General features: G+C 42.1%; 1 non-coding gene and 2 pseudogenes across 1 annotated transcript; 2 read left to right on the top strand and 1 right to left on the bottom strand.

Annotated features, from left to right (window-relative positions):
* Window positions 1-848: 848 nt before the first annotated feature.
* On the top strand, window positions 849-1,627 carry LOC120263216 (annotated as a pseudogene).
* Window positions 1,628-1,674: 47 nt separating this feature from the next.
* Window positions 1,675-15,920, top strand: LOC120263214 (annotated as a pseudogene).
* On the bottom strand, window positions 4,998-5,104 carry LOC120264045. The gene has a single exon (XR_005537226.1). It is a non-coding gene; the product is annotated as a small nucleolar RNA R71 (small nucleolar RNA).
* Window positions 15,921-24,798: the final 8,878 nt, after the last annotated feature.

The raw sequence follows: 24,798 nt of genomic DNA, 5'->3' as shown, positions 1-24,798 counted from the left end.
TGGTTCAAACAGCTTCATTGTGCTAACTTGAATACAAGGAGGTTGGCACACATTCTTGCATCTTGAACCCGACTTATGACTTCGCGTTTGAACCCTCTCAAGATTTCCTCCAAATAGTGCGTTCATGACCTACATTGGCTTCTTTCTTTAACATTCAGCTTCACAACCCTATAAGCATGAAAGTAACATAAATGCACGCATATTAGCGCTAAAACCAGATAAAAGCAATGCTCATCATAAGGAAAGAATACTTCGCATTCTTATCACACGAGCACTTATCAGATCGCACAACCCTCTTTTGTGAGATCATCACTCGCTGGGTCTTTCCCAAAGAGTCCAACCTTGAGTACGCCGAGATCGAGGAGCGCCACTATGCCTACCGTGTCCGTGATTAACTCCGCTGTAAAGTTCTCATCCCTCTATGGAAAGTTCTCCTGCTACCAGAGATTTTCATGAGCTCAATGCAATGGAACACCCTGCGATATAATTACGTGGCATCTGTTGCCATGAACAACTACAAGGATACATTCAAGAAGCATGACAACGATAGTTTCTCAAACTTTCCTTGAGGATGTGAAGAAAGGCAAGGCCAAGATTACCGCCGGTGTACTACTCCCTCATGAGATCCTTGCAGTCGTCAGCAAATACATGGACGAAGATGGTGATGATGATGATGATGATGTAACAGAGCTACAGTGGGTAAGGATGGTGTAGGATGATTTAAATCTTCGTAAGCTCAACTACTGCATTGCTGCTTGTGATGTCTCTGGGATGATGATTGGGACTCCAATGGGGGTCTATGTGGCCATTGGGCTACTTATCTCAAAGCTTAGTAAGGAGCTAGAACCATGGGGGGAGCGATCCCCGACAAGAGAAGCACGCCGGTAGAGATCAAGGACCTTAGCTTCACCTACCTGGGGATCGATGACCACTCACCACCGGGGTCATCCCCACTTATTGATGGGTTTTCCCTCACCCTCCTCCTGGAAATTGTTGTCTTCTTGTACGGTCCAATGGTGCCGAGAAGACAACAATTTTGAAGATTTTGGGAGGAAAGCATATGGTTATGCTGGAGATGGTTAGGGATCTTGGGAGGTCTGTATTTCTCGACACCGCTCTCACTTCTTTCGGTGATCTCTCTTACCTTGGTGATAATTGGAGGAGAGATGTTGCCTTTGCTGGTTTTGAGGTGTCCATATAGATGGATGTCTCAGTAGAGAAAACGATTTATGGAGTCACTAGTGTCGACCCCAAGAGGAGAGATGAAATAATTAAAGTTTTAGACATTGATCTGTCATGGAGAATGCATAAATCATCAGATGGTCAGCGGAGAAGGGTACAAATATGTATGGGCCTTCTTAAACCATTTAAGGTTCTTCTTCTTGATGAGATTACAGTTGATCTAGATGTGCTGGCAAGAGCCAACCTGTTGAAATATTTGTTAAAAGAATGCGAGGAACGAAGAGCTACAATAATATATGCTACACATATATTTGATGGCCTTGAGAATTGGCCAACTCATATAATTTATGTTGCACATGGGAAGTTGCAGTTAGCATTGCCTCCCACTTCTCTGCTTTCTAAGACTAAAACCCTAGACTTGCATCCTTCTTCAAATCTCCTCTAATCTCCCGGCCTTGATTCTTGTTGCATTCCCTCTTTAAGGTTTGAGAGATGTCAGATGATGAAGCCAATAAGAAGAAGAAGGAGCTTGATCTTTCTTCCCCTGATGTTTTCACCAAATATAAGAGTGCTGCAGATATCATTAACAAGGCTCTTCAGTTTGTAGTGTCATAGTGCAAGCTTGGAGTTAAGGCCGTCGACCTCTGTGAGAAAGGCAATATCTTCATCAGAGACCAAGTTGGAAGTGTATACAAGAATGTGAAGAAGAAGAGTGAGAGGGGTGTTGCCTTCTCGACATGCATCTCTGTTAACAATATCATCTTCTACTTCTTTCCACTTACTACTGATGAGATGGTCTTGGTGGAGAATGATATTGTGGAGATTGACATGGGGTGCCATATTAGTGGGTTCGTTATTGTGGTAGCTCACACTCATGCTATTCATGAAGGACCGGTTACCTGGAGGATTGGGGATGTGATTGTAGTTGCAAACACTACAGCGGAAGTCGCATTGAGGCTTGTCAGGCCTGAAAAGCATAACTAGGATGTCACTGAAGCTATTCAGAAGGTTGTTGCTGCTTATGACTATAAAATTGTTGAGGGGGTGCTCAGCCACCAACTCAAGCAGTTTGTTATTGATGGTAACAAAGTCATAGTTAGTGTAGCCAGTCAAGAGACTAGAGTTGATGATGGAAAATTCAAGGAAAATGAAGTTTATTCAATAGTCACCAGCACTGGTGAAGGAAAGCCAAGGGTTTTGGATGAGAGCCAAACTACTATATAAAAAAGAGCAGTGGACAAAAATTATCACCTGAAAATGAAGTCCTGATTAGTGCTTGTGCGATATGAATGCGAAGCATTCATTCCTTATGTTGAGCATTACTTTTCTCGGGTGTTTACACTAATATGTGTGTTTTTATGTTACTTTCATGCAGGTAGGGTTGTGAGGCCGATTATGAAGGAAAGAAGCCAATGTGGATCATAATGCACCGATTTTGGAGTAAATCTTGCTAAGGTTCAAACGCGAAGACATAGGTCGGGTGTGAGATGCTAGAGTGTGTGCCAACCTACTCGTATTCAAGTTGGCACATCCATTTGGAGGGGCACAAGGGCAGTCACACTCGAGCATTCCGACTTATGCACATAGAACAAGAGCTCCACCAACTTGTCTATCATTGAAGAAACAAGTGATCCACGATGTGAACGTGTGCCCGTTTGCGTTACCCCGATGAAAGTATGGATTCGGGAAGCTATTCAGGATGGATACTATAGAAGAGCACTATAGCAACATACTGTAGCAGCACTGTTCACAGCCGGCCGAGAAAACCGGAATTCAGAGAATCCACACGGGCGTGTGGAAATTATCCACGCCCGTGTGGAAATTCCAGATGGGCGTGTGAAAAATCTATAGGCGCGTGAAGTCGCCCGATTCCAGCCCTATTTAAAGCCGATTCAGTCCCGATTTCAGCATTCTTTTCTCTATCTTTTCCCCAACTTGAGAGAGGGCTTTGGCTAGGGTTTTGAGGGGTATTGGCTTTGGTTTTCGAGAGGTCCTATGACTCCGACATCGCGCTTCGTTTGGAAGAAGGTTATTGGAAGAGCTTTGGTCGGCACCGATCCGGCGAGGTGTATCCTAGGCTGGACAAAGGATCCCTTGCGACGAGTAGAGGACTCTCCACAACACCATCGACACGACCATCGAGGGGGTTTTCTATGGATTCATTTCTTTTACATTCTATTTCTTTGATTGTACTTAGCTCTATGGAGAGCTAAACCCCTAGTGGGTACTTGGGTATTTGTGAACCCTAGGATGTATTTGTTTCTTTGAATCTCTTTATTATGCTTTCAATTAATTGATGTTTATTGTGAGTTCCAATCTTGAATGCTTGATTGTATGAACATTTCTCCTAGAGTGACACTAGGGTTGAGAGTTCTCGTTGGTAACCTTGTGAGTGAGTGACACACCACGAGCGTTAGACGAAGCTAGGTTGGAGAGGGTTGAGAGGGTGAGTCGAGAGGTACAGGAGCGTCCCCTTTCCCCTCCGACGTGATAGATTCTACCTCTGTTCCTCGAGTTCTTTGCGGCCATAATAGAGTGATTGGTCTAAGGGATGAACTTCCGCTGGGGCTTAGTTGCGCGTGCAACGGAGTGAAGCGTTGAGGTGATCTTAGTATCTAGGGCTTAATCGTGGTTAGGGACCTTCCACCTGGACCAAAGGGTTAGGTCTATAATTAGGAAGAGATTTATCAGTTGGAATCCCTAGAGCTCATTGCAACTCTATGCGAGTGCGAGGTTGAGGGGTTATCTAATCTCTCCTCCGGGACATGTATAGAGTTAGGCATAGTTGACCTTAGATTTGGGACTATGTAATTAAGGATTTTTACGACTCACCATTGCATTGATTAGGAAGCATAATAGAGGGTTCTTGCACTTGAAACAATTATCTTGGGTGGAGCATTATCCGAGTACCCCATCTTTATTGATTGCATTACCTCCTACTTTACTCGTGCTCTCTTACTTGTTGCTTTTACTTTTGAGAATTGAATCATTGTCACACTTATCACTATTGATCTTTCACATAGCTAAGAAGCGAATTAAGTGTTTTTATTCACTACTCCCTGTGGATTCGATACCCGCTCATCCGGGATTATTACTTCGACAAACCCGTGCACTTGTGGGATATATGGAAGGGGACCTTGTCAAGTTTTTGGCGCCGTTGCCGGGGAGTAGGCGTTTAGAGATACTTTGTACTTTTTTTCTTAGTTATTTCACCATACATTCTATTTCATATCTTCTTATTCTATCATCGTTCTGATTTCTTTTCTTTCGTTTTGGGTGCAGCTCCAGGTTATGACCCGAGGGAATCCCTCAATATTGATTGAAGGAGATCCTGAGCTTGAACGTACACTTAGAAGAAAAGGGAAAGAGCCTGAACCAGAACAGTCTAATTTAGCTGATTTGGAAGTGGAAAAATCTGAAAACATGGCAAAACAGAATGAGCAACAACGTACATTATTCGAATATGCCAGACCTTCATTGTTGGGGACACAATCGAGTATTGTGCGTCCCCGATTACGACTCGTAACTTTGAGTTGAAGCCGGCATTCATCCACATTTTTGCAGAGAATCCAGACAGCTCAACGGTTTTGGTCGATGAGGATCCAAACAGTCATATAGAGAGTTTTCTCGAGGTGTGTGATATGCTGAAGATAAACGGAGTGACGGATGATGCCATCAAGTTGAGAGCCTTCGCATTTTCCCTAAAGGGGAGAGCGAAGCAATGGCTACACTCATTACCTAGAGCATCGATCACCACATGGGAGGAGATGGTAGAAGCTTTTCTTGCCCGTTATTTTCCTCCCGGAAAATCTGCAAAGCTTAGGAATGAGATCTCATCCTTTGTTTAGTTGGAATTGGAGTCTCTATTCGAGACATGGGAAAGGTTCAAGGAGCTCCTGAGAAAGTGCCTGCAACATGGATTCCCGGAGTGGATGATTGTTCAGACCTTTTACAATGGTTTGAACCCGAGTACAAGGCAACTCTTGGATGCGGCAGCAGGAGGTACCTTAGGTAGCAAGACCCCCTATGAGGCCTGTCAGTTAATTGAAGAAATGGGGTTAAACAGCTACCAATGGAATGCTAGGGAGAAGAAAAAAGTGACCGGTCTCCATGAAATAGATGTGGTAACTAATTTGAGTAAGAAGTTAGATCTTCTAACTTCAAACAGAGTGGCGGCCATGACTAATTGCACCAGGTGTGGTGGAGGACATATTGCCACCGATTGCCCGATCTCTATCGGTGATGTTTCTTCGGTGGAGAACGTTGATTTTGTAGGTAATGGCATGAGACCTCAAGGAAACCCATATAGCAATACCTACAATTCGGGTTGGAAGAATCATCCCAATTTCTCATGGAGTAATCAGGGTCCCTAAAAGGCCATGGGGCCATCGGGTTTCCAACAACAACAACAAGCCCCTCAGGTGGAAAACAGAGTCTCAGGTTTGGAAACCCGAATGACTGACTTAGAGAAGCACTTGGCTAGATTTGTGCAATCTACAAATACAAGGTTTGAATCAGTCGAGGCTACACTTCGTAACCACATCGCCTCTTTGCATAACCTTGAAAATCAGGTGGGGAAAATTGCGAAGTCTCTCTCTGAAAGGCCACATGGAAGCTTGCCGAGCAATACAGAGACCAACCCTAGAGAGCATGTGAAGGCAATCACTTTGAGAAGTGGTTGTGAGGTTGAAGGCAGGCTTCCAAGTGAGAAGCCAAAAGAACACGCACCCGAGGATATAGAGGTAGAAGAGGGGACAAGCAAAGAGAAAGAGGTGGTACCCCCACCTTTTAAGCCAAGAATCCCTTATCCCTCTAGATTAAAAAATGACCAAGGGGATGAACAGTACAAGAAGTTCCTGAGTTTGTTCAAGTAGCTCCACAACAATATTCCTTTTGTTGAGGCATTGGCCCAAATGCCTAAGTATGCGAAGTTCTTGAAAGACTTGTTGACTAAGAAGAGGAAGTCGGAGGAAAGTGCTTCAGTGATTTTAGATGCTTCATACTCGGCGGTATTGCAAAAGAACATGCCGAACAAGAAGAAAGACCCGGGAAGCTTCATCATTCCGTGTAATATTGGCAATTTAGGTGAGGAAATGGCATTGTCGGACTTAGGGGCTAGTATCAACGTCATGCCATACACTTTCTTTCAAAAGCTAGGCTCAGGCGAGCCTAGGCCTACTCGGATGACTTTGCAACTAGCTGACCGAACAGTGCGACATCCGAGAGGCATCATTGAAGACGTGCTTGTCAAGGTGGACAAGTATATTTTTCCGGTTGACTTTGTAGTGCTAGATGTCGATGAGGATGCGGACGTACCCTTGATACTTGGGAGACCGTTCTTGCGGACTTCCAAAGCATTGATTGACATGGATGGCAGAGAGCTCACATTGAGAGTTGGAGATGACAAGCTCACATACCGCCTTACTGAAGCCATGCAGCATTCTCTTGATTTTGATGACACTTTATACTTTCTAGACACTACTGATGAGATTGTTGATGAATACATACAGGAAATGTTCAATCCAGATCCGTATGAAGGTTTGTTCAACCAAGAGGAGGGACATGAAGATGTAATGATGCTTGGATCGACGGTAGAATACCATCTACCCCGGGGATCTTGAAGAAGGTGCTCCGGAAAATGAAGAGGGCTAGGAGACGCCATCGGAAACACTCCAAGGCTGGTGGAGATGTCCGTGGACGGAACCATTGCTAGGTGGTCCTAAGCCCGATAATACACCCTCTACATTCACTAGATTGTGCTCATCATGCTTTCAAGTCATGGGTAAGAGGGTAACCTTCATCTATGAACCCCCGTGAGGTAAGACAAGGTACGTCAAGCTTAGTGACGTAAACAAGTGCTTCTTGGGAGGCAACCCAACTGTTTTCTATTTCTTATATTCTAGTTTAGTTTGTTTGCATGAATAAATTGTTAAGTGTTGGTGTCTTGACTTTTAGATGCTTGTGTTGAGATTTTCTTGTAGGCTTTGAGTATTCATCGTGTGTTTTCAATTGGAATTGGCGAATTTATGTCGTTTGAGCTCTATTTCATGTTTTTCACTAGTGAAATTTGAATAATAAGGCAGGCTCTGAGTGTGTAAACATGTTCAGAGATTTTTCTGTAGAGCCTGCAGATTTTTCTAAGGCATCTAGAGAAAACACACGGCGTGTGGAATTTCCGCACGCCCGCGGATTTTCAGTGCGAGCTCATCCAGAGAAGGCACAGGGGCGTGCGGCTGCCCCTATGAACGACCATGCGACTGTCACACGCCCGTGGCTAATTTCCGCACGGGCGTGTGAATTCCTGCAGAGTTGGGCGGATTATCCCGAGAACACACAGGGGCGTGGACTCGCCCCTGTGGGCGACCTTGTGAAAACCGTACGGGTGTGGGTAATTTCCACACGCCCGTGTAAAACTCTGCAGAGGAGTTCTCTCCATCCCGAGAAGACATAGGGACGTGTGTGCGCCCCTGTGGCTCTATTGTAATGAGGCGCACGGGAGTGGGCAATTTCCACAAGGGGCACTAGTTCTTTTTAAAGAAGAATAGTTCCTATCCCTCTTCACATCCGCTATTCGTCTGAGGACATTCTCACATCATTCCCCGATTTCATAGCACCAATTTGGTAGGCTTTTTGCGAGGTTTTCCGGCCGGTTCTTCATTTTCTCATCCCATCTCGTCGGTAAGCCCTATTTATCATTTTCTTTGCCAGTTCATGGTTTCCATCGATTAATCTGGTTAATAATGCTTCGTTTCTTCAATTAGAAAGATGATTTATGTTTAGAACGAAGTTAGAAGCATTTTTAAGTTGTATTTTTAGATTTTTGAAGCGCGGCCATGCAGTTTTCACGCCCGTGGATCCACACGGGCGTGCGGAAATTCCACACGACCGTGTGAATTTCTGCAGCGTTAGTTTATCAACTTGTTTGATCGATTTCGTTTCAAATTTTACAGATTATGGCATCTCGGTCGAGGAAGCAAGCTGAGCCTGAGGCCATGAGTTTCGCGATTCCAGAGCATCAGGTTCGTTATGAGCGCTTGTCGAGACTCTGGTTCGGACAGACTCGATTCCTGGACACGAGTATACTGAGAGATCTACAGCAGGGAGATGAGTTCGCTGATGAGGTCGAGGATCTCGTTTCAGCAGGTGGTTGGAGACAGTTATTTACGATTAGAGAGCCAGCCATCCGAGAGTTTGCACTGGAGGTGCTATCATCATTCGAGTTTGATAGATCGTACGCGAGCTTCGACAGTCTGGACACCATTCAGTTCAGAGTACTTGGACACCACCATAGCTTGAGCGTTACTCAGTTTTCAGTTCTACTTTGCTTGTATGAGGAGGCATTCACAGACACTGAGGAGTACTCTCAGTTGCCTACTGATTATCTTGGAGCCTTGACACCGCAGAGAGCTTACAGAGTGCTATGTGGTTAGGGTCAGTACGAGCCAGGGGTGTCCAAGGCCACGTGCCTTTCCTGACCTGCATATAGATATTTACATGCCATCATGAGTAGGTCGGTGAATGGTCGTGGTGATAGCACTGGTGTTCTGAGCCGACAGAAATTTCTGTACTTGTACTCGATGGTGTAGCGCGTACCGATTCAGTTATGGCACATCATGGCAGAGTACATCAGGCATCAGGGGTACTATGCTAGATTGGGAGCGATCTTCTCGGGCCCTTACATCACGAGATTAGTATTGGGCATGGGTCTCTTGGACTCGATTCAGCGGGGCCGAGAAGACGAGTATACCCTGCCTCCCGAGCCTAGAGACGATGAGGTTGATGGGCATGTTCCGCGAGGGGTTCGGACGAGGGTTTTTGCTTTAGTGTTACCAGCTCCGAGAGATAGCCGAGGATGATGGTGATGAAGCCGGGGCATCTCAGCCCGCTCCGGAGCCTCAGCCAGCACCGATGGAGACCGAGGCACCTCCAGTGGCAAAGGAACCATCCCCCGTGCGTATGTTTTCATCATCTCGAGCTCATGATCGCTTTGAGAGGCTCGAGAGCGCTTTGGGAGTGATACAGACAGAGGTAGCTGAGGTACGAGCTGAGATTGCAGAGATTAGGGCTACGCAGGCCACTCAGTACACAGAGTTTATGGCACGTTTTGACGTATTACAGCAGATCTTAGAGCGAGACGTCACCTCATCATTTGTCTTGCGGCCGAGGACTCCTCAGGCCCCCTCAGTTCCTCCAGCATCTCCATCCCATACCACAGCACCGGTGGACCCACCATGTGCGTCTTCACCAGCAGCAGCACCGGAGCCCAAGGGCGACACCGACACTTGACTTTACTTTATTTTACTTTTATGCACTTTCATTTTAGACTTGTTCACTCAGAAAGGATTTTCCTTCTGAGTTTATTTTCATTTTGCATCTCGAGTTGTATTCATTGTCTATCTTTTATATATACTCGAGTTATTTTGTTTTTATTGAGCTTCACTGAACCCCCTCGTATATGCGTGTAGATGGTCTTGTCATCTTGGGAATTGAGACTTAGTCATGGGCATGGCCAAGGTGCTTCGGCACTTGGCCGTGTGAGCTTCACAACCCATCGGAACATTACTCCCAAGGACTTAGCTCCATCAAACGCGACACTAGGAGTCAGGGGAGTATTGTTTTGATTGCTTCTCCCACATATATTCTTCATTGATATACATTATGAGTGAGCTTGCATGTGTACATTGGGGACAATGTACAACTTAAGTGTGGGTGGGAGTTTCATAGTGCACACATCTTTTCTATTGTTCTTGATTGATATATGCTCACATAGACAATGGTGGTTCACCTTAGTTGCAATGATTGTATTCTTGAGTTTAGGAGAATTTTTAACATTGAATATCTTCATACTCTAGTTTTATTTGAATTTTTAGGAATTTTTACCCGAATTACACTCAGTGCACTACTCACTCTTTAAACTCTATTGGAAACTCATGTTCGATGTTAAAGGGACTAGTTATAGTTGTTTCTTGTATTAAATTCTGAAAAAAAAAGAAAAATGAAGAGAAGGAACAAAATATTTTTATAGTTTATTTGTGCTTGTTGGGTGGAAAGAGCTACCACCTATGAAGTATGAAGTTACTCTCATAAGTCGGATACTAGCTATGCCCTAATGAGAGAAAGAGCTATCTCATAGGATGAGTGAAAGCTACCACTCCGGTAGAAAGAGCTACCACCTCGAAAGTGTGAAAGCCACCTTAGCGGCCGCTTTGGAAAGAGCTACCTTAGAGGATGTGTGAAGCTACTACCATCTTTGAAATTGTTGTCACTTTTGTAGATAAATAAGTCCCTTGTACTCAGAACTTGGAGGAGTATACCTTGGGTTGTTTTGAGTGAGTTCACACAGGTACACGATTTCGTGTTTGTCGTCTTTTTTATTCAAGTTTTTAGCTAGAGCTTTGATTTTTTGTGTTTAATGTTGAAATTTCCCTTACTTGTAGAATGCTCTCTCTGTACACTTTGGTGAACCTAAGGCCAAGCACTTCCAATATTTTCTTCATCTATGTATAGAGTGTTTAATTTTTGCTTGAGGACAAAGAAAAGCTTAAGTGTGAGGGAGTTTGATAAGTGCTTGTGCGATATGAATGCGTAGCGTTCATTCCTTATGTTGAGCATTAATTTTCTCGGGCTTTTACACTAATATGTGTTTTTATATTACTTTCGTGCAGGTAGGGTTGTGAGGCCGATTATGAAGGAAAGAAGCCAATGTGGATCATAATGCACCGATTTTGGAGTAAATCTTGCTAAGGTTCAAACGCGAAGACATAGGTCGGGTGTGAGATGCTAGAGTGTGTGCCAACCTCCTCGTATTCTAGTTGGCACATCCATTTGGAGGGGCACAAGGGCAGTCACACTCGAGCATTCCGACTTATGCACATAGAACAAGAGCTCCACCAACTTGTCTATCATTGAAGAAACAAGTGATCCACGACGTGAACGTGTGCCCGTTTGCGTTACCCCGATGAAAGTATGGATTCGGGAAGCTATTCAGGGTGAACACTGTAGAAGAGCACTATAGCAACATACTGTAGCAGTACTGTTCACAGCCGGTCGAGAAAACAGGATTTCAGAGAATCCACACGGGCGTGTGGAATTTGTCCACGCCCTTGCGGAAATTCCACATGGGCGTGTGAAAAATCCACAGGCCAGTGAAGTTGCCCGATTCCAGCCCTATTTAAAGCCGATTTAGCCCTGATTTCAGCATTCTTTTCTCCATCTTTTTCCCAACTTGAGAGAGGGCTTCGGCTAGGGTTTTGAGGGGTATTGGCTAGGGTTTTGGAGAGGTCCTACGGCTCCGACATCTCGTGTCATTTGGAAGAAGGTTATTGGGAGAGCTTTCGTCGGCACCGATCCGGCGAGGTGTATCCTAGGCTGGACAAAGGATCCGGCGATGAGTAGAGGACTCTCCACAAGACCATCGACACGACCATCGAGGGGGTTTTCTATGGATTCATTTCTTTTACATTCTATTTCTTTGATTGTATTTAGCTCCATGGAGAGCTAAACCCCTAGTGGGTACTTGGGTATTTGTGAACCCTAGGATGTAATCGTTTCATTGAATCTCTTTATTATGCTTTCAATTAATTGATGTTTATTGTGAGTTCCAACCTTGAATGCTTGATTGTATGAACATTTCCCCTAGAGTGACACTAGGGTTGAGAGTTCTCGTTGGTAACCTTGTGAGTGAGTGACACACCACGAGCGTTAGGACGAAAGCTAGGTTGGAGAGGGTTGAGAGGGTGAGTCGAGAGGTGCAGGGAGCGTCCCCTTTCCCTCCGACGTGATAGATTCTACCTCTGCCTCGAGTTCTTTGCGGCCATAATAGAGTGAATGGTCTAAAGGGATGAACTTCGGCTGGGGCTTAGTTGCGCGCTGCAACGGAGTGAAGCGTTGAGGTGATCTTAGTATCTAGGGCTTAATCGTGGTTAGGGACCTTCCACCGGACCAAAGGGTTTAGGTCTATAATTAGGAAGAGATTTATCAGTTGGAATCCCTAGAGCTCATTGCAACTCTATGCGAGTGCGAGGTTGAGGGGTTATCTAATCTCTCCTCCGGGACATGTATAGAGTTAGGCATAGTTGACCTTAGATTTGGGACTATGTAATTATGGATTTTCATGACTCACCATTGCATTGATTAGGAAGCATAATAGAGGGTTCTTACACTTGAAACAATTATCTTGGGTGGAGCATTATCCGAGTACCCCATCTTTATCGATTGCCTTACCTCCTCCTTTACTCGTGCTCTCTTACTTGTTGCTTTTACTTTTGAGAATTGAATCATTGTCACACTTATCACTATTGATCTTTCACATAGCTAAGAAACGAATTAAGTGTTTTTATTCCCTACTCCATGTGGATTTGATGCCCGCTCATCCGGGATTATTACTTCGACAAACCCGTGCACTTGCGGGATATACGCAAGGGGACCTTGTCAAGTCCTCAAGATTTATCTTTGGTGAAATAAGCCAGAAATTTCCAATCATGCCATTTACCGCAATGGCATTGGAAGAGAAGCACGCCCATCTTGGGCTAGTGGAGTGTGTGAATCATGATCTATTACAGCCATATCTAGTTTCACATGAAAAGCCCGGGGACCTCGTCACACACATTAAATTCACTATTTTGTTGATGCCAAATGGATCAGATAGGATTACTTCTCATTCTTTACAATAGCTGCAGTCTACTAAGACCATCGATGATGATGCTGAAATAATGGGATGGTTAGCTTTGGGAACCAAGACAAAAAAGAAAGGGGGAGGAAAGAAGAAAAAGGGTAAGAAACTTATGCGCAAGAGGATCAAGATGAGGCAGTTCCAATGGATAAAGCATGATGAAATTTTGTGATCTGTGAAAGCTTGATCAATTTGCTTGTCTTTTGCTTAATTTGTTGCGAAGTAACACAGTAAATATTATATATATATATATATATTTTTGTTGTTATGCGAAAAGTTGTGTATTGGGAATGAGCAATGTGCTTTGACCTGTATGACATAACCTATTGTTTTTTTCTTCCAAAAAAAAAATGAGAAGCATGCAATGGTATATATGCATACGTACATGGTTCATTAGGAAAGAAGAATCCAAAATAATGGGTCCCACTACACAAGAGATATATGTGGAGTTTTCAAAATGAGATGAATGTATGCATGCATGCTCACGTACCTAAAGGCCTGGACCACTATGCACATGGAAATGAATAAATATAATGAGATGCATGCATGCATGCATCTATATATACTTGTGCACTTTCCATTTGCACATTGGTTGTCATTTTTAAAGTATAATATATATATGTATATATATGTATATAAATTCAAAAGTGCATGGCCCACCATAAGAGAAGCATATAAGCGTGGATATAAATATATATATATATATATAGGGCATTTTATAAAAGCATAACAGAACAATGGACGGTGCTTATTTAGTAACACAGTAACAAGTAAGAAGTGGATCCTCTACAATGTAATTTACAAGGCATAAATGTTGTGATTGAGCAATGATAACTTATCTTGCGCTGTGATTATTTGTCATGGAAAGTCGAAACTTGCTCAGATATATCAGGCTTGGTATTCCTCAGCATTTCTTTCGATCCAAAGCAACACCATTGGTTAGTCAATGATTAAAATTCCCATTCTGAAGAAATGACAAGAAACAAATAATCATTCCGAGGCAGCAACAATACTGCTCATTCCTAAACAATGGCAAGAAGGCTCATTTTGAGGCAGCGGTGATTTCTAAAAAAAAAAAAAATTTTAAGGCGGCAACAAGGCATGACAAGGCACAGGCAGTGTCAGTGATATATATACATACATATATAAATTATATGTTTACATATAAAGAATGTAATGAATATATATATATACACTATATAACAAGATTTATAATTTGCAAATATTCTTACCTTTTACTTGTACTTTTGTCCTTAATCGGAGGTTCCCAAGATACTGTCTAGGGTAATTAATAATAGAGGCTTTCCTCTATTAGGAATGGAAGAACCCATGAAAAAAATATGATATTTGTGTTTCGATATATCATCTGGTGTCTTTTTCATATACATGATGCCTGACGAGTATTTTTGATCCCTTAAATTCTGGCACGCCCGGTGGGGCCCATTTTTTCCTCCCATCTTTGAGGCAAAAGTACAAATAGAGGCATTGTTTCTACATCCTATTAAAGAAATCTAATATTGTTGATTTCTTTATTGTAGGGAAGAAGAAGAAGAAGAAATGGCACTCAAGAACTCAACCATCTCTAGAAGCCCAAAACTCATAATTTTCCTTGGTGAAGGAACTAAAGTTCAATTGCCCAACTGCACATTCAACACCGGAGCTGCAGGAGCTGAGCTTCGGATGGTCACTGAAGCAAGTGGAGATCCTGCACTCGAACAAAAACAACCGGGACCTATTACAAGATCCCGTAGAAGAGTGGCAGACTCACTAAATAGAGAAGAAGGCTCCAGCCACGTCCCACCACATGAGGAGCAAGGGATAGGGACTAACCTTCCACCCCATATGCCAAGGAAACACAAAGAAGTACATCCTCTAAATGAAGATGAAGAGGATGAGCCTATCTTTGTTCCTCAAAAGGGACACCGTGATGCTGAATATCAAAGACTCAGTGACAACATGGCAATGTTGATGGGGTTAATGTTACAAATACAGAAGCAAATCAAAGTCCTAATGAAAAATTGACCTGAACAAGTAGAAAGATCAAGGAGTCTAACCCAACGGCCAAGAGAAGCCCTTAGGCCAGTTGAGCAAGGGGTAACCCCATAGTTTCCTATAGAGAATCAGCCTGGACAAATGAATAGGTTGAGAAGTCCAACGCCTCATCCAAAGGAAACCTTCAGGCCGGTGGAACACGGGAGAACCTCTTATGTTCTTGTTCAGAAACAATCAGCTATAATGACTCGGGAAGATATACAACGAATGGTAGTTGCTGAAGTAAATCAAGCCAAAGGAATTGAGACAAAGGCCAATGGGGACAAGCCCTATCCCAGCTAGCATGACCCGGTACCTTACCCCAAGGGATATAATGTTCCTAAATTCAAACAATTTATTAGGATCAGAAATCTTGACCAACACTCCTTCTCAGACAGTTCTCTACAAGTCTAGCAGGAGTAGCATTTGAATGGTATGCAAGTTTACAACCCAAGTCAATTCAAACATGGCAGCAGCTGAAAGATGCCTTTCGAGTACGGTTCGTGGCATAAGTGATAAAATCACAATTGCTGACCTCGCAGCCACTCGATAATATAAAGATGAAAAAGTAGTCAATTATATTATGAGATGGAGGAACTTGAGCATTAAACGTGAACAACCACTTGATCAGCCATAGGCAGTGGGTTTACTACTTGGGAACATTGATAATTTGATGTCACCTTTCTTGAGTACATCTGGTATCACTACATTCCAAGGCTTAGTCTCACAAGCTAAGAAATTTGAAAGGACCAACCCGAAGGTTTTGTCCAATTTCCAGACCACTCCATGGAATGATAGAGACAAATCTAAAACTATAGAAGGTGTCAAGTACGCTACTACAACCTTCAACATTGAGAAAAGGAAAGGCGTAGCGGAGCCCAATAAGCTGGAACAAGCTAAGGCACCTGGCTTAGGTATTGCTGACAATGAATCAAGACCTCTTCCTTCCTTGAAGGATAGGATGAATAAGAAGTATACCTTTAGAAGAGACAAAGTATATAAGATCTTCAAAGATGCTATGAGAGAAGGTCTGTAACTCCCTGAATGCAAAAGACCTAAAGAGCAAAGCAAGAAAGACCACCCCAATTACTGTCCATATCATAAGGTGTTAGGATATACAATGGAAGATTGTTATGTTTTCAAGGGCTAGGTTGAGCGATAATACCAAGAGGAAAAAATCACCCTCTCAAAGAATGTTTTATCCGAGCAACCAGCTGAACATACACGCTGTGTGACTGTCATAAACCCAGAGGGATCATCCCAAGGAGAAGTCACAGTGGTTGGTAATAAAGTGATACTTCCATCGACAGAAGATGATAAACCTTTCACTGTTCCAAAAGAGTTATGGGAAGTATTTATATCCAAAAGATCAATGAAGATGTTGAAGAAGTTGGCTAAACTCCCAAGGATCGCTTGGAAACATTCTCAAGAACCTCCTAAAGGTCACCCGACAAAACAGTCAAAAAAGAAGAATAAGAAGAGAAAGCAAAAGAACGAACAATCAAAGTGCAAGAAATCCATTATTGAGGTGTATATAGAGACCCTTGACGAATATGAGCAGAAAGAAAGGGTTTTAATTACCCTCAGAGATTATTTTCTCGAAGAAGTTGAAGAATTACTCGGGGAATTAGCTGAGAAAGTTGATGAAAATGAAGAAGATGCACAAGTGGAGACTTGCAGGGTGATTTCAAGAGGAGAATGCTCTCTATATAATCCATAAGATGATGACAATGATGAATATGATAGCTTCTCTGAGCCTGAAGAGTCATATGACCATTACGGTAGGCTCTATATTAGTAAGAAGCAAAGAAAAAAGATAGCATTCAGGGAGAGAGTAAAAATGGCAAATGCCAAGCTCTCAGAGCCCTACCAACAAACAAAGCCCAAAGAACCATATTACATCCCAAAGACACCAAAATATAAGTTCTTGAGGAAAGCTATGCCGGCTGAAGACATCCCTACTTTCATTCAAAGGGTGACAGAGGAGTCAGCTAATCGGATGTTGCAGTTACATATTGAAGATGCAGAGTGGGACGAATCCAGGATGTACTCTCTAGAATCATCAGGACAAAGTTTTGTCTCAGAGGTCGTGGATTCTCTGATTCTTGCCAAAGCAACAAATGCTAAGGAAAAATTTATCTTTCAGGCTATTAAAATAAAGAAAGATAAGAGGAAAGAGCTTTTTGATCAAGCCATAAAAAAAGGATTGGATTTGCCTAGACCCAAAAGGCTGTGCATGATGCATCTTGATAGTCATCCAAACTACTGCCACTATCACTGGCTTGTAATACACACCATAGAAGAATGTCAAGCTTTCCAAAAATGGTTGCAAAGATAGGTTTTTATGGGGAATTTGACACTCACAGAAGACTACTTTGAAGAAAGAGTTGATTGTTATGCCATAGCCGCTTATGATGATTTAGAAGACGAGCTGAACTTCCCTGATGAAGAAGATGAGGTACCACAACGTGTACATCAGATACAACTCAGAACTGGGAAGACACTTTAACCAAGACAGGCTCCCAGTTTAAATAACTGAAATAAAGGGAAGATAATTGAAGAAGATAATGTTTCCCCTAAAAAGCTCTCGAAAAAGCCAAATTATAACATTTTGGCACATTTGAAGAAGGTCCCAGCACTCCTTAATATGTACGATGCATTGATGATGTCAAATGAAGTCAGGGAGTCTTTAATACATGCTCTACAAAACCTTGAGGAGTATCAAGCATACTTCGTTGAGGTCAACATGAAAGAGGTCTTGTATGCATTCCATACATCTTCAGTGTCCTTCATGAACGAAGATCTGTTGCTTGAAACCATGGCACACAACAGACCACTATATGTGACAGGATTTTGTGACGGAGTAAAGATCAGCGGGGTTTTGATTGATCCAGGGTCTTCTGTGAATTTAATGACTCTCAACACTCTTCGAGCATTGGCTTTTGAAATATGCCACTTATCTCCAGAGAAGATCATCATCCAGGGTTTCAATCAGTTTAGCCAAAGGGCATTGGGGTCAATCACTCTCCCCATTAAATTTGGAAAAATGTCATGTGACGTGAAATTCCATGTAATTGATGCTGATGCTTCCTATAAAGCCCTCTTAGGAAGGCCATGGATCCATGAGAACCAGCTGGTCCCTTCAACACTTTATTAATGCACAAAATACCTAGTGGATGGGGAAGAGTTCATAATTGATGGAGAAATCAAACCCTTTGGCATCCATGAAATATACTATGAAGATGCGAGTTATTATCTTAGCACATCCAAAAGGGAAAAATCAACCAAAGGGGGTAAATTGCCAAGCCCAAGAAAAGAGTCTTTAATCAAATAACCAAAACTACTCTTGTGCTCCTAAAAAAAGAACCAACGGCACCTTACTTTGGTAGTACACTGAGTCATCAGAAGATGAAAGTGGCGTGGATATATACTAAAGTAAGGGTCAAGTTGAAAGATCTGCTCAAGAAAATGCGTTGTACATTACGAGGATTTCTGATGGACTACACAAACCCTTGGATGATTTGAATATAAATACAGTTGAGCATCTAAAGACATTTTATGTGCCAGCTTGGCATGAAAAAGAGAGAGGTATTCTCTTTTACAAGGACAAGAGTAAAAAGATCTTAAATAATGATATCATAAATATTGAAAAAATATAAGATGATGAAGTTTAACCCATAAACTTCCCAAGCCATTACCCCGACAAGCTCAGGATGATAGTTGAGATGTTTGGGAGCAAAATCAAGTGGTCGAGGAGGTCACATCAGAGTTTTCATTGATTATAGGATCTTGCACATTTGGATAAGAGAGGAATATGCTACTCTGAGTCTTCCAGGCACTCATGTTATATGGTAACATTCCAGGAGGAAGAAGAAGAAATCAAGATGAAGAATGCACCACTCGAACTAGAAGACGAGGGGCAAGCAACAATTGATGAGTTGGTTGAAATCAACTTAGGAAGCGATGAGGACCCGAGGCCGATTTTCCTAAGTACACAGCTATCAGAAGAAGAAAGAGCATCATTCAAGGCTCTTTTGAAGGAGCATATTGACTATTTTACCTGGGACTATAATTAAATGCCAGGGTTAGATGATGAGGTAGCGGTTCATAGACTGGCCGTTAATCCTAAGGCTACTACAGTCAAACAGGCACCGAGAAAGATAAAGTTTGACCTAGAAGAAAGGGTGATAGAAGAGACAAAGAAGCTGATTGAAGCAGATTTTATCAGAAAAGAGAAGTACCCTGATTGGATAGCTAGCATAGTCTCTGTGAAAAAGAAGAATGGGCAAATACGGATATGTGCAGACTTCAGGGATCTGAACAAGGCATCCCAAGGATGATTTTCCCCTTCTAGTTATGGAGATCATGATCGATAACACCTAAGGGTATGAGATGTTTTCTTTTATGGATGGATAATCTAGATACAATCAAATCAAAATGCATCAAGATGATAAGAAGAATACTATTTTCTGAACACCCATGGGCATCTATTGTTATAGAGCAATGCTATTCGGACTTAAGAATGCAGGAGCGACATATCAAAGGGCCATGACCAGAATATTTGATGATCTGAGTGGACAATTTTGTGGTTAAAACAAATTCCAAAGACAAGCATCTTGATGATCTGAGCACAGTTTTCACATGCCTAAGAAAATACAAGTTGAAAATGAATCCCATGAAGTGTGCTTTTGGAGTCCACTCTGGGAAATTCTTAGGCTTTATCATGAGGTACCGGGGAATAGAGATAGTTCCCTCCAAGATAAGGGCAATCCTGGAAATGCCACCTCCTCAGATGTTGAAGCAGCTGTGCTCCTTCCAAGGGCGTTTAGCATATATCAGAAGATTCATCTCTAACCTCTCTGGAAGATGCAAGCCCTTGTCTAAATTGGTCAAGAAACATGCATCTTTCAAATGAAATGATGAATGTCAGAGAGCTTTCGAAGATATTAAACAGTACTTGCTGAATCCACTAGTGCTGGCAGCCCTGATTCATGGAAAGCTTTTGATCTTATATACTGCCGCATTGGAAGGGTCTTTGGTAGCTATGTTGTCCCAGAATAATGAATAAGGCAAAGAAAATGTGTTATATTACCTTAGCAGGATGTTTGTAGGGGCAGGCATTGGTAGACTTTTTAGCATCACATCATCTCCCTGATGATTCACCACTTAATTTTGATTTTCTTGATAAAGAGAAATTAATAGTGGAAGAAGCAAGGTGGCGATTATACTTTGATGGAGCGTCATCTATAAAGCCGGTACTTATGTCCTAGATTCCACAAATCAGAGCTGGGATAGGACTCATGTTCGTCACACCGGAAAGGGGAATCCACAGATATGCTCTCTCTCATACGGAGCCGTGTACAAACAATGAGGCAGAATATGAAGCTCTCATAGCTGGTTTGGAACTGGTAATTAAAATGGGGATCCAAGATATACACATATTTGGAGACTCGCAATTCATTATTAAGCAAATCGAAGGAGACTATAAGATATACAAACCTGAGCTTCTTAAATATTACAAGAAGGTCAGAAATATGATGAAGAAAATTCCCCAGATACAGTTGAGGAGGGTTTCAAGATCAAAAAATTGAGAAGCTAATTCTTTGGCGAAAGTAGCAAAGGAGTTGGCAATCCAAATTACGAAGAAATCCATATAACCATAAGAAATAGAAGACCAATTAGTACGATCCCCGACGAAGTCGAAGAGGAAAGTGCTGGGGGCACTGCGGAAATCTTCACTCTTGAAATGCCAAAGGAAGATTGGAGGCAACCATTCATAGAATATTTGAAATATGATAAACTCCCAAAGGATAAATTAAAAGGTCTTCAGATAAAGCAAAGAGCTCTAAGATTTATCCTCATAAATGATGTATTGTACTGCAAGTCATATGATCAACTACTCTTGCGATGTCTTTCATATGAAGAAGCCCAAGAAGTTATGCATGATGTATATTCCGGGATATGTGGTGCACACCAATCCGGACCCAAGATGCGACTCAAGATGCGCTTGGGATATTATTAGCCAACCATGGTCGGGGATTGCATTAATTATGCTAGAAAGTGTCATCTATGTCAGATACATGGAGATTTTATTCATTAACATCCAAATCCTTTGCATCCTACAACCTCCTCATGGCCCTTTGAGATATGGGGAATGGATGTAGTCGGTCTTATTGAACCATCATCGTCTTTGGGACATTGGTTTATATTGGCTGCAATAGATTACTTCTCCAGATGGGTAGAAGTAATCCCATTGAGAGAAGTCAAGATTGAGTATATCCTCAAATTCTTCCAGGAAAACATTTTATACAGATTTGGAACTCCAAAAAGAATTCTTTCAGATAATGGCCCACTTTCAGAAGCTTCAAGGTCGCAAGATTCTTATAGCATCATAAAATAGATTGGAGATATACTTCCATCTATAACGCTAGAGCAAATGGGTTGGCAGAAGCATTCAACAAAACCCTCTCAAAGTTGTTGAAGAAAGCAGTATCCAGGAATAAAAAGGAATGGCATGAAAGACTCCCAGAGATGCTATGGGCATATCGCACTACCAATAGGACTCCAACACAATGCACGCCATATTCTTTGGTGTTTGGAACTGAAGCGGTCTTACCTCTCGAAATCCAGATACCCTCTTTGAGAATGGCAGTGCAAAAATGAAATCCCTAGTGAAGATAATATTCAGCTTCGCTTGGATGAGTTGCACTCTCTTGATGAAAAAAGGTTAGGGGTGCAGCAGAATCTTAAAGTCTACAAAGCAAAAATGTCTCAAGCGTACAACAAGATGGTTCGTTTCTAGGCTTTTACCAAAGGAGAGATGGTCCTTGTCCTTAGAAGACCCATCATCACCAACAAAAAGGCTGGGGGCAAATTCAAAGCAAATTGGGAAGGCCCTTATGTTGTGGAGATCGTCTACGAAGGAGGTGCGTGTCAACTTATTGATGCCAACGGTGAAAGACCGATGACGGCCATCAACGGCCGTTTCATGAAGAAATACTATATTTAATGTAAAAACTGTTTGCCTATGAAGGAACATCTAGTCTCTCATAAGGGTAGTCTAGTCATGTACAATTAAATGTATTTCCCGAGGCAAAAACATTCATTTTCATGCATTTTTGTATTAAATTTATTTTTGTATTAAAATTCGTTCAACAAAATAAGGAAACATGTGTTTGCCAATGACATAACATCCGGATCCATGTAGACCAACCATGCACAATTAAGGTGGCTTCCTAAGGCAAATGCATCAGTCCCTGCATTTTAAAAATAAAAAAATAAAAAAATAAAAAAAAACAATAAAAAAAAAGAGTAAACAAAAAAAAGATGAGAAAATGAAGAAAAATCATGATTTCGATTCTCTAGGTATTCTATTAAAAAGAGGCATGTGAAATGAGAAAAGAGCTAGAGTTTATTCAAGTCAAATGTTCATAATGAATGTCTTAAACCCAATTATCAAAGCATAAACAAACTAGGAAAGAAAACTAAGAAAGAAAGGAAAAAGATTCTTTAATGCCCATTAAATTTTAACAATGATTCTTTTGCTTCCTCCAACTCATCAAGCCATTTTGTGAAAATAGCCATAAGAGGAGTATCGGAGTTATCTTCTTGATCCTCAGTAAGTGATAAGTGCTTGTGTGATAAGAATACGAAGCGTTCTTTCCTTATGATGAGCATTACTTTTATCGGGTTTTAACGCTAATATGTGTGTATTTATATTACTTTCATGCAGATAGGGTTGTGAGGCCGAATATTAGAGAAAGAAGCCAATGTGGATCATAAATGCACCATTTGGAGGAAATCTTGAGAAGGTTCAAACGCGAAGACATAAGTCGGGTTAGAAATCCGGGAATGTGTGCCAATCTCCTCGTATTCAAGTTAGCACAATGATTTGGAGGTGCACAAGGGCAGTCACATTCAAGCATTCCGTCTTGTGCATGTTTAGCAAGATCTCCACCAACATGTCCATTATTGAAGAAGCAAAGCGATCCACGACGTAAACGTGTGCCCATTTACGTTACCTCGATGAAAGCATGGATTTGGGAGTGTTTCCGGCCGGTACTTTAGTAGGGAAATGTAGCAAACACTGTAACAAAACACTGCAGCAGGTACTATTTACAGTCGGCCGAAGAAGGATGAAAACAGAGAATCCACATGAGCGTGTGGAAATTCCACATGCCCGTGCGAAAAATCCACAGGGGCTCTCACATGGGCGTGTGAATTCCCGATTCCAGCCCTATTTAAGGCCGATTTCACCATCCTTTTCTTCATCTTTTCCCCAACTTAAGAGAGGTCGGTGGCTAGGGTTTTCAGAGGTATTGGCTAGGGATAGGGAGAGGTTCTACGGCTCTGACATCGTGCTCCGTTTGGAAGAAGGTTAGTGGGAGAGCTTTCGTCAGCACCGATCCCGCGAGGTATATCCTAGGCCGGACAAAGGGACCCTTGGACGAGTAGAGGACTCTCCACAAGACCATCGCTACAACTATCGAGGGAGTTTTCTATGGATTCTTTAATTTTACATTTGATTTCATTGATTGTAATTAGCTCCATGGAGAGCTAAACCCCCTAGTGGGTACTTGGGTATTTGTGAACCCTAGGATGTATTCGTTTCATTGAACCTCTTTATTGTGCTTTCAATTAACTGATGTTTTATTTGAGTTCCAATCTTGAATGCTTGATTGTATGAATACTCTCTTAGAGTGACACTAAGGTTGAGAGTTCTTGTTGGTAACCCTTGTGAGTGAGTGACACACTACGAGAGTTAGACAAAGATAGATTGGAGAGGGTTGAGAGGGTGAGTTGAGAGGTAGCGGAGAGTCCCCTTTCCCCTCTGGTGTGATTTATTCTACCTCTATTTCCTCAAGTTCTTTGCGGTCATAGTAGAGTAAATGGGCTAAAGGATGACCTTCCGCTGGGGCTTAGTTGCGGGTGCAACGGAGTGAAGCGTTGAAGTGATTTTAGCACATAGGGCTTAATTATGGCTAGGGACCTTCCACCTGGACCAAAGGGTTAGGTCTACATCTAGGAAGAGGATTTATCACTTGGAATCCCTAGAACTCATTGCAATTCTATACGAGTGCGAGGTTGAGAGGTTATTCAATTTCTCCTCCAGGACATGTATAGAGTTAGGTATGGTTGACCTTAGATTTGAGACCATGTATTTAAGGATCTCCACGACTCATTATTGCATCAGTTAGAAAGTATAATAGAGGGTTCTTGCACTTGAAATGATTGTCCTAGGTGGAACAATATCCGGGTACCCCATTTATATCGATCGTCTTACCTTCTCCTTTACTTGAGCTCTCTTTCTTGTTCTTTTACTTTTGTTATTTCACATCTTGTCACACATATCACTATTTATTTTTCACTTAGTTAAGAAACAATTTAAGTGTTTTTATTCCCTACTCCCTGTGGATACGATACCCCACTCATTTGGGATTTTATTACTTCAATAAACCCGTGCACTTGTGGGACATACGCAAGGGGCATTGTCAGTAAGCTGTGTCCTGGCCTCATCCAACGCGGTTTGAAGATTCGCTTGTGTAGGCACAGTAGCTTCAAACAAGTTTGTTGAAGCCGCTATCTTTTCACCTAGAGTCTTCGTTATGCTTTGAATCTCACAAAGCTCGACTTGAAGTTGATGTTCCCTCTCGGCAAGTTTCTGATACTCCTCCTTAGTCGTATTTATGTCATTAGTCCAGTTTGTCTTGAGTTTGTTAAGACGCTCAAGTGCCAAAGTTCTTTCATGCACGCCTTTGCTTGTTGACTACGGATACGAGCTTGAACATTACGATCTTCTGAGGCTTCTTTAGCATAGACTGCACATCGAGTGATCCTCTCTATGAAAGGCTCTAGACTAGTCAAATCAATGTTGAAAGGTTCAAAAAGTAATTTTGACTCCTTCACTTTGTTGA

The sequence above is a fragment of the Dioscorea cayenensis genome, chromosome 6 (assembly GCF_009730915.1).
Source record: "Dioscorea cayenensis subsp. rotundata cultivar TDr96_F1 chromosome 6, TDr96_F1_v2_PseudoChromosome.rev07_lg8_w22 25.fasta, whole genome shotgun sequence".
Taxonomy (NCBI): Eukaryota; Viridiplantae; Streptophyta; class Magnoliopsida; order Dioscoreales; family Dioscoreaceae; genus Dioscorea; species Dioscorea cayenensis.
This window is presented reverse-complemented; position numbering and strand designations above follow the sequence as displayed.